Raw genomic sequence first — 11,908 nt, 5'->3', positions numbered from 1 at the left:
GTGAGCAAGATGAAGAGGAAGAGTATGTTGTGTGAAAAGGTAAGAATATATAACGTGAAAGGCCTATTGGCAGTTCCCAGGCTTTTATCATAGGTTCCCTATGGTTTTAGCCATAGAGAATGAACAATTTTTATTTTGTGTAAGGCAGCCACTTAAAGACTCATTTTTTTTTTCCCCCCTTCAAGGTATGGGGGAATGGGTTGTTAACAATTCCAGCAGAAATCTTCCTTTGTTCTGTAGGTGTCTCATGGCCTGGCTGCAGAACTGATCAGCATATTGCAGTCTCTGAATGTAGCTTGATTTAATACTTTAGTTCTCTTGCTGTATGTTGCTAAAAGAAAAAATGGAAGTGGATACTAAAGATTTGTTTCTTATATTAACTAACACTGTACACAGAACAGCACTGAAGATATCCAAAAATAATAGCTATTCAAGTTCTTCAATTGTCTTGATAATACAGTTCTTTTGTCTTTGAGTTAAAAGAATGCATCAAGTAAGAAATGTTCTGTAGTTAGTCAGACACGAGAGACAGGGAAACAAAGGAATGGAAGCCCAGCCCAGACACCACCCAGAAACTGCCCAAAGAACATCCTATTTTTAGCTAAAGAAACTCTCTTGCATCCTGAGAGACAGAGGCCTAGAGGTCCAAAAACCACTATTTAGTTTATTCCGGCCACAGATGCTTGTACAGAAGGTACTACCCTAACCTGCCTACAACCTCAGCCTCATTATACTATCATTATAATACCATGCCTATGCCCAGAAGTTCATGAATCTAAATAAAACAGACTGAATTGTGTAAGCACATGTGCTGTAGGCTAAGAGTTATATAGCAGTCAAGTGTCAATCTAAATGACCTCACTTGCCAATCACTTGAGAATGCCTTTATAATCACCCATCTCGCCCAATAAAAACAGACCTTCCCCCTTTTGCATTGTTACAGCCCTCATGGCTGAGGGCTATCTTTTATCTTTTACTATCTTTTATCTTTTATCTTTTCACCTCCCAAATTCCACAGGGCTACAACCTTCCTTAGTATGGCCTCTCTCCTTCTAAAATATACTTTTGATAAATATTACCTTTCATAACTCTTGCTTTCATAACTTTTTCATAACTGAAATCATCTCTGTGGCAGCGACAAGAACCAAGACTCTCTAATGTTGCCGCTGGGGTGATGCCGGAGTTCGGATCGCCCCAAACAGTAACGAGAATAAAATACCGGTCTTTTTTCAAGAGGAATAAATCTTATGAAGTAAAACACAGGCATATGATGTGCTGAAGACTGGGTAGTTGTTTTTTTTTCTCCCAATTTACCACTATATGATTTTAATTAGTGGCACTCAAAATATTTATTACATAAAACATGTGATTATAAAATTAGGATAGTCATATTTTAAGCAATCAAAATTGTATTATATTTATAGAATTATGTTTTTTTGTTTTTTTTTTCTGTCTCCTTGAGTGTTTTGCTGAGGAGGAGATATTTGAACTAAGGGTGGTCTCCAATTTAACCTTTCTCAATTTGCAAATGTTTAACTCTGCCTAGTTGATAAGTTTGTTTGTTTTTTATTTCCACAGAAGCCAAATTACTCTTCTCACTCATGTAAACTAATTTGAAAATAATATATTTATAAAAAAGTATTTTATAGTGCTGAAATATATTATTTCTACAAAAATTCACCACTAATAATTTATACATTAAACAGCTATTTTAATTCCACAATTTCACTCACACACAATTTTAATTATAATTAATACACTTTAAAATTCAAAAGCATTTGATTCATATGTAGTATTGGGCTTATTAAGTCTTAATTGATTCCCATGTTTCTTTATATATTTTTGTCCTCTCCTAATCTATTAATTTTAGTTCCTTCCATTTGTTCTTTCTTGTTTTCTGTTTTTCTTTTCCTCCATTCGCATGCTCTCGCTCTCTCTCTCTCACACACACACACAAACACAGATGATAGACACACACAAACACAGATAGACACACTCAAAACACTCTACGCATGTCTTTTGACAGTGAAAATGAAAAGGTGATTTATAGATTCTTGTGAAGTGTCACTGAATATTTTATAACACAACATGAAGTTTTACCACAAATTCTTTATTACTGATAAGAAACTGTTATTCTTTAAAAAAATGTACTATGAAAAGAATTTTGTGGAAAGGCAGTAAAGTACCCTGTTTTTTATTACATTATCTTGAAGTAGGTAAAAATAAATCACTGCAGCAAGCTTTCTTGATTTTATCATGTGTGAAAATCTTTATCTTTTAAAACTTATTGTACCTTAGGGTAGTGAAAAGAAGGTTTATGAAGTACTTTTTTGCTATAAGAAAGTACAATTTCTTTAAATTCTGTTGTATATGTTCTATTCTTTGGTTATGACTTGAATTTTCAAATATGTGTTTTCAGAAAGCATTTTCAGCTCAGAGTCATGTCATATAACTAATCTTTTGGGAGAGAAAGTAAGAAAAAATTGTATAATGGTAGACTTGTTTATCTATATTGCTTTTGTATTGGCAAATCTAAATCTAAAGTGTATTACTAAAATTTCAGTGTTTATACAGGAGGAAAAATAAGGAGAAGCATTTCAATAGGCAACACTAGAATTGTTATTTTCGTGATCATAAGAATTGCATACTTTTCCCTTCTCCAAATGGTTTACCAGGTGATTTTAATCTCACCCATCTACTCCTATAATCACCATTTTATTATCTTGTTAAGCTAGATTGACTATAGCTGTTTTCTCTGAAAGGATTTTAGCCTACCTCTATTCTAACCCAATTTTTATGAATGAAGAAACTGATATTCAGAAAGAATATAAATAATTTACTCAAAGTTAACCATTCTTTTCTGTGCTCTGACACATGTATTGCTATTGCATTCCAAAGACTGTTTTTGATTTACCACATTGTGGTTTAAGTTGTTGTTGTTGTTTGTTTGTTTGTTTGTTTTTCTGCTAAATTCCTTTGCCCATTGAAGTCAATACCAGCTATAAATTAAGGCTTATTCCCAGACTAACTGATCAATTTGGATTTAACTCACTGGGGAAAAAGTGTCTTTAGGACTGTAATTGACTGAACCAACATTAAACTAGACTTGGTGCAGGTTCTCATCTGACTGTGATAACCAAGTTTCAGTAAACGGAAAATCTTCACCAAATCTCTGGGTACCTGTTTCTTCCACTTTTCAGAGACTGAATCTCAGGCCTGAATAATAAGTTTTTCTAAAATGACTGAATCCTACACTTAAACTGCAATCTTCTAAGTCTCCGCTTTTCCTAGACTCATTTCTCTGCTATAAGAGGTACTGGAGATGCAAGACTACAAAAGATAGAATTCCAGTCTCTCTCATTTTCATTCCCTTTTAACTGTTATAAGTATACCTACATTATCTGTCTCAACACTTGTATGCTTGTCCTGCATTTAATGAATTCACAAGTTTTTTATTAATTGCTATTAGAAGTAAAGGCACTTTTCTGCATAACTAACCTAAGAAATATCATTTCCCCAGGCTTCTCTAACCTGTTAATGGAATATTAATTTCTCTGAACTTTCCATCCAGGCCTTCCCTCATTTGTCTAGTTTTTGCTAACCGAGAACTACTTATTTTTAAACATTCTTTACAACAATATTCTTATACTGTATAATGATGTACTACTGTAATATGAAGTTAAATGAAATCACTGCCCTGCTTCAGTCTCAAGCTACCTCTAAATATTAGCATTCATTCCATCATATATTTAACTACTATAATAATAAACACATTTAAATATGAAAACTATATAAGAACATTGATATTCTTTAAAAATGAATGCACATTTTCCTAAAATAAGTTTACAAGGTACTAAATAAATTAATTAAATAAAAATAAGCTTTTCTACTTTATTATTACTATTATTTTTCATAAGAAAACTCAGACATTTTTATACTATGAAATTGTATTGAAATATAATTGAAATTGATAATTAATAATTCCTTCTCTTAAGGAAATTTCTTAACATATTATTAATATTTTCTGGTATTTTAGAGATTTATCGGTTATATTAGTGGGGTCCAGCATAAGTATATAAATCCATTTCTCAACAATAGGTGTTTAAAATAGGAAGATAAAAGCTCTCAAATATCATGTATTCAGCAATTTTTGAGAAAGTCAAATTTTATTTGCTGTTTCATCTGCTGAAATGATTGTCTTCATTACTCAAGAAGTCAGTTCTATACATTTTTAATGAGACAATTTCTCAAACTTAGTATGACATCTGGGAAGAAATTATTCAAATAACATTTTCAAGTATGTAAATTTATCACTGCAAATTAAAGTTTAATCATGGATTTTTATTTGTTGAAGAAAAAAGAACATGACAATTTACATTTGTACATTTTAGATGACATGATCAAGGCACTTAAAAACTAAGTGTACAAATGTTTAAGAAAATACTACTCCAGACAATGTACCCAGCATGTACTATGATGGCAGATGGACTGAGAAAAAATAATTAAAGCAGACACATTTTTTTTTTATTTATTATTCCTTCACTCTTTTTTCTAGCTTGTTTATTTGATTGTTTGCTTTTTTCTTTTTTCTTTTTTTTTTATGTTCATAGAACTTAGAGTAAAACATCTCTGGGATTTACAAACTTACCTGGGATGGAAATATTTGAATATATTTCTTCAAATTTTAGATAATGTACTCTCAGTTAACTCAAAGGTATGTTGGCAGTAGGAGATTCTGATTTAATATATATATATGTCTGTTACCTGGTGTTAGCAATTACAGATGCCGATAATATTGACTTTAAGAATGAATTTAAAAGAAATAAAATTTTTAAAGAAAAAACTATAACAATACTTTATAACAAATGAAATAGTTTATTTCTCTACAAAAGTATAACCACTGATATAAAAGTGAAAAACAGATTCATATGTTATTGAAGTAAAGAGCATGAGCTTATAGCTACATTGAAAATATATGAAAAGTCCAGTCTTTTGAATGTTACATTATATTATTTTTTTAGCAACACATCTATTACCATTATCAAGAAAGTCTAGAACATGATACAGATGAATAAAATACACATTTATGTAAGCTTGTATTCTTAACATATTCTGTCAGTGAAATTGAAAGTAACAAGTTGAAATCATAAAAGGTATGGATAAAGTATATTTTTCCTATATTTAGTTATATAGAAATAGTAGAATACTTGATAAAGTTGAAATCCAATTTTCTTGGGGAAAAGAAAATACGTTTGCCTTAAATTGTTTGCTTTTTTTTCATTGTCATATGAATTAAATAGATCAATTCTGACCAACAAGAAATATACTATAGTGGTCAGAATTTGCCTTATATAGAACTCAAGTCTTGGATTAAAAGAAAAAAAGATAATAAAGAAAAATAAAAAGAGTTAAGAAAGGAAGAGAGAAACAGAAAGAGAGAGACAGATAAATAGAAAGAAGCTACTGGCTAAAGTAAGTTTTGGAATTAAAACAAAATTATTGAAAAAATTAATTCAACCCAGTAGCTTAGAGCCTGAGAAAATTCCCAGTCCTAGATGAAGACTGGCTTTATTAATGATTCAGGAGTTTGGTGAGCCCCAATTATTAGTCCATTATCTGATTAAAAAATATATGAATTCAACAAGAATTTATTTGTTGAATAATAGTAAAGTAGAAGCCACAATCCTGATTCTTAAGAGGTTCACTGTCCAGTTGCAGAGAAAAAAAAAATATTAAAACATATATAATATCTATATCATACATGATCAAATTATATAATTACACACAATTTCTGAAGTTCAGACCAAGTCACTTAAGGAACTTAGATATGAGCAGAATCACCATAGTTTGGAATGTGTGATAGGTTCAATAGTGGCCCCAAAGATATCTGGGTCCTAATCTCTGAAATCTGTGAATGTTACCTTATAATGGCAAAAGGGACTTTGCAGATGTCATTAAAGGAAGAATCTTGAAATGGGTAGACTATTCTGGTTTATCTGGAATAGGTCTAAATGAAATCACAAATACATTTTTAAGAGAGAGATAGAGGGAGACTGGACTACAGAAGATAGAATTGGCAAAAGGCAATGTGATGAGGAACCATGAACCAAAGAATGAGGACAGCCTCCAGAAACTAGAAATAGTAAGGAAACTGATTCTCCCTGAGAGCCGTCAGAGACAGTATAGCCCTCTCAAAGCCTTGATTTTGACTTAGTGAAACTGATTTTGGACTTCTGACCTCAACAACTATAAGAGAGTGTGTTGTTTTAAAGTCCCAAGTCTGGCTATTCATTACAGCAACCATGTGAAACTAATACAGGGTGAATTCCTGAATTCTTTTTTCCTGTATTTGTTAAGTACTACATGCTAATAATTCTAGCAGTATTCTTTCACTGTAGAGAGAAAGAAGTTATCTGTAAGCAAGAAACATATGTTTTGTGGTACATATAGACTATAATTAAGTAATCTCATAAATAAATAAAACATCTTTAGAAACTGTTATCACACAAAAAATGTGAGCGGAATAGTATAAGAGAGAATAACTTTTAAGGGAGTGAAAGACAGGTTACACAATGGAAGAAAACATTTTCAAATCATATATTCAAAAAAATACTTGTAGAATACATAAGGACTTACCAGAGAACATAAGAAAACAATTTTAAAAATATACAAAACAGACTGTTTACTAAAAAGTATGTACAATGACAAACAAGTACATGGGAGATGTTTAATATCATCAATGTGTAAGGAAATGCAAATTGTAACCACAAGGAGCTATCAGTAGACACATATCAGAGTAGCTAAAATAAAAACATACTGGTTTTTATTTAAAGTAATTCCAACTACTGGGGAGCAACTTGAACTCTCACTCATTATTAATAGGGATGCAAAATGCTACAGTTACACTGAAAAACTTTGTCAGTTTATTGTTAATTTAAACATATGATTGCTATATGATCCAAATGTCTCACATTTGGATATTTATGCTAGAGACATGAAAATTTTGTTTTCATAAAAACATGTAAACAAACTTTATAGTGGTTCTATTCAAATTTGAAATTTCATCAAAAGAAGGATAGGAAGGGAGGTAGCACTAGAATGAGGTCAGAGAGATTAGCTAAGAAAAGCTTCACTGACCAGATGGATATTGAATAGTTAGAACAAGACGGTTGCATAAAAAAAAAATAAAAAATAAAAAATAAAAAACATAAAAAAGAGACCAAACTCTATTCTGAAAGGTTATATACAGCATGATTCCAAGTACAAGACATTCTGGAAAAAGCAAAACTATGGCAACAGTAAAAAGATCAGTGGTTGCCAGGAATTGAGGAGCAGACGAGTGCTGAATAGATAGAGTATAGAGATTTTCAGGACAGTGAAAATGCTCTGTATGATACCATAATAGATGCATACCATACAGTATACATTTCTCCAAATCCACCAAATGCACACCAGGAGTGAACTCTAATGTAAACTATAGACTTTGGGTGATTATGATGTGTAGTGTAGGTTCATCCGTTATAACAAATGTACCACTCTGGTTGGGGATGTCGATAATGAGGGATGCTAGCATGTGGAAGGTGGTGGGTATATGGGAAATTCTGTGCCTGCCTCTTAATTTTGCTCTGAATCTGAACTGCCCCTTTAAAATGAAGTTTCATAAATACAAACATAAATAAATCCAAAGCAAGATAAAATATTAAAAAGCACTTAGTAGTCTTCCTATGTGATATTCTCTACTATGAACTTTTTAACTCATCTGGCAAAATCACTTACTTGGCAAGAAATCTACACTGACTTAATAGCTTTTTTTCTCTTTCTTCTTTCCTTCCCTTCTTCTTTCCTTTCATTTCTCTCTGTCTGTGTTATTTTATATTTTAATTATATTTTTATTTCTTTCTTACGTGTTACCACAATCAAAATGCAAATACTCTGAAAACAAAAGTTTCAAAGTATTTGCAGTCTCATGACACAAAATAATATCCTCAACATAGGAGACATTTAATTGATATTGGTCAGATTTAAGTTTGTTTGCTTCTAAACATTTGCACAAAATGTATGCATTGTAGAAAGAAAGGTAATATAAAGTTTTATTTTAATAAGTTTTCTAATATATTAGAAAACATAAATAAGATTTTACTGTATTCTGTATTTATCTCAGTAAAGCTTTTCCACATCAACATAAGAAAGTTATCAAGATATTTAGAAGAAAACAGTGCTCCTATAGACAAATATAGAGCAGTTGTAGATATATATTTAGATTAGAAAATAGGAAGTTAAGGGGGTAATTGATACCCATTCTCAAGTGTACCAAGGATCATGTTGACTATATTTTTCTAAACTTCTAAAGGTCACAATAAAGATAAAATCATCATAAGTTGCTGTGATATTGTTAATTAGATATGAAGAAAGAGAAACGGTGTTTAATCTTTATGTTGATAATTGCTCAAGCAAGCCATCATGAGGATTGTAAAATTCTAATTCTAGAAAATAAAAACAATACAGATGTATGTTCCAAGATTATTTCTATCTTAAAGCAAAAGTCTTGTACAAATTAACCCTCTAGAATTAGAGTTTCTCTCAGAGAAAAAGAAAACTCATATTAGAAATCCTTTGTGAAATTAATAAAGTTGCTTAATTTTTAAAATTCAGTGCTTTAATTTATAAAATAAAATACAAATTATTTCTATTAGAATAGTTTTATTAATTAATTGTAATATTTCTGAGAGTGTTTTCTAAGTAATTTGAAAGTACTAAAATGTTAAATGACTTCATATTAGTTTCTATTTATTTCTCTTCTGTATTTTTAACCTTTCTAAAAATATTATTTTCTAAAAGCAAAGGGAGAGTATAATATACATCTTGACTAATCTCAGAGTTTAACACATAGCTAGTAACAAAGAGAATCATTTACTGGATTGCATGTCTTAAAATTATTTCCATATTCCAAGAGTTAATCAGTAGCAATTTATCAATCGTTGTGGTAGGTGATGTAAGGTATACAAAAGAAGTGTAAATAAAAAAAAATAAAGATAAAAAGCACAGAATATGAAAGATTCATTTTGTAAGAATTTATATCATTGGATTTAAGATTATATTTTCAAGGATAAGAAGCTCAGCAGCAAATGAGCAGATGTGGAAGGCTTTATTTACTTATTTATCAAGTCTCACACAGATTTTACCTATTTCAGTTTTCTTCTGGGCTCGGAGTTACTAACATAGAATCCTAGCCTCTACAAAGAAAGAAAGACCTGAGCAGTGATGAACTTTTGGGAGTGAAAAAATATAAAGGCATAGAGGGCATGAACATGGCATTGAGATTTCAGGATGTTGTGGTAGGTACTAGAGATCACGAGGAAGTATAATTGACTGTGCGTAGTGACTCCAGACAATGCAGTAAAGAATGGAATAGGAAATGTTATCTTAGACAATTACAAATTATGTTGGCTCAATTTTCATTATACTATTAAAAGTTAAATGAGTCCAACTTTTAGATGTTTGAAATCTAGTTCACAATGATCAGGATTTCAATTTTAAACTGTGATAGATTAACAGCATTGCTTGACGACATTTTCTTTTTTTTTTTTTTTGAGAAATATGAAAAATTTTTTACATGATTTTATAATAACTCAAAAATTAGCATATGCAAGACAACACTTAGAAAGACTTGAGGCAATTTCTATTTTCTATCAACTGTATATTTTATTGAAGATTGTTACCAGTAGCACAGAACTACCATTAACACTCCAAGTTTTTATTTATGAATTTGTCTTTACTCCATTGGAAACTCTTATAAACAAAACATTATCACACAACAGCTATTAACAGCATTTCAGAAATTTTCTCTTTCTAGAGACACATTTTAGTCTCTTTCTGAAAACTTATATAACTTATGGGGACATCTTTAAGAAAGTCTGACATTGGCGTATGCCCTATTTCATTTCTAATAACCACATTTACTCTTCTAGTTTAAGCCTAAAATGTGCAAAACAAAAATTATGAATAAATGAGAAAATTTCCTTCCCCTTGCCTAAAAATCTCAGCACTCTGACTTCATCCATTAAAATCTGTTTCCCTTTAAAATGCAAATATTTCCTGGATGAGTCATTCTCTGAGGCATTGTTAATTTCTATCTGAATTATTAGTTAAGATCTCAGCAGGTATTAATTAGTAACCCAAAAGAGAAACAGATCCCACAATAAGCTCTGGGTTTGTGAGAAGGTTCTTAGAGAAGAGGAGGACATTCTATAAAAAAATTAAATAGCTGTTTATTGAGAGTAAAAATTATCACATATTCTACACTTCATAAATTTAATGAGGCCTGCTATAAGTTCTAACCCAAATATGTTGTTCTTCGGTTTCTACAAGAAAAAAAATTCTTCATTCTTTAATGTGTGTGGTTCATAATCTAATTGTCACCATTGTTATAAAATTCTGCCTTAAAATATTCTGTGTAATAGATTTTCCATTTCTGAGGCAGAGCCCAAAGCATGATAGAAAAAGAAGAGCAATTGAACACATAAACCAGAACTAGGATAAATTGATTATAAATTGAGTTTAAATCCGACTACAGGCTCATCTGAGCAGCATGAAGCAAACACCTACCAAAAAAAGGGCATAGATAAATACTAAACTTTCAAGATCTCATAACTGTAGAACATTAGTTAATTTTCAGATTCATAGGGGTATAAATGAGGCAGTGATTAGAAGAGACAAAATGAAGCCCCGAAAAGATGTAATAAGGTTTGTAATAAGGCAAAGCAGGACAAGGCTATCATTCCAAGAAGTAGTTTCTGAATAACCAGAGGGCCCAGGCACCTGTCCATAGCTGTAGGTGTTGGCCTAATAGGGTCTGGTGAAGGCAAGTTGGTTTAAAGACCACAGGTAAACATAACAGAAAGAATATCACACTAAGAGAAAACAGACAAAAATCCTGTTTTTATTTTCTCTCTCTCTTTTTTTTTTTTTGATTAGCCTCATGACCTTAGGCAAATCATTTAGTATTCACAGAGATTTCGGTTGGCATTTCACACTTTTGTGGCCAGGAGTGCGTAGGCACTGGTAAGTCAGAAAATGAATAAAGCATAGACATAATAATATGACACATGCCTGAAGGAAACTGACTAGACTAGAGGATATTGTGAAATCCTTTTACGTAATTTTGTTAGAGATGCAATAAAAAATTCTCTGTTACTGCTTTTTAAATCTCTGGTTTGTTTGTGCTGAAAAGCCTCAATACACTGGGGAAATTTTATTTACCAGCAGAGAACCTAAGAAAATATATGTATGTATATAAGTGTTCCCACTGGGATTTTTTTTCTATACTTTTTTTTTTTTTTTTAAATAATGCTTTTATTTTCATTACTAGGCAAAATATCCAGGCCATTTCCAAATACGAACTAGGATATGTTATAGGGACTGAGAACCATATCTTAGTTTTTATTTTGATGTTTACTTGATCTGATATTTTTGTCAAAGTCAGAATATTCCTTATGTTGGACAAAATTTACAATGGACTTTCCCTTACCCCTAAATTATGTTGCAAAAATTCTATTCTGTTTTTGATTTATGAACAAAATCCTTGACAGTGGCTACCCTTCTGTTTCTTAAATGCAATCATCATCAAAATCTATTATTTTTGTATATGTTTCAAATCTATCTACTCTATAGGATAAGAGACTATCATTCATAAGATAAGAGAAAGCTTTGACTTTCTCTTTTTATTTCCCTACGCTTACTCTTAACCTTCCTAATCCATTCTTCCAATAGCAAGCAGGAGATCTGCTTACAATGCAAATGTGATCATCTCATCCTAGTACTTAAAATATTTCATCAACTTCCTGTTCTTATTTTTAAATCTACATAAATGTGTATGTATATGTGTGAATATATATACTATATACATATA

Source organism: Pteropus vampyrus, unplaced genomic scaffold (assembly GCF_000151845.1).
Source record: "Pteropus vampyrus isolate Shadow unplaced genomic scaffold, Pvam_2.0 Scaffold26, whole genome shotgun sequence".
NCBI classification, from domain to species: domain Eukaryota; kingdom Metazoa; phylum Chordata; class Mammalia; order Chiroptera; family Pteropodidae; genus Pteropus; species Pteropus vampyrus.
The sequence above is the reverse complement of the archived record's forward strand: the minus strand, read 5'-3'. Positions refer to the sequence as shown.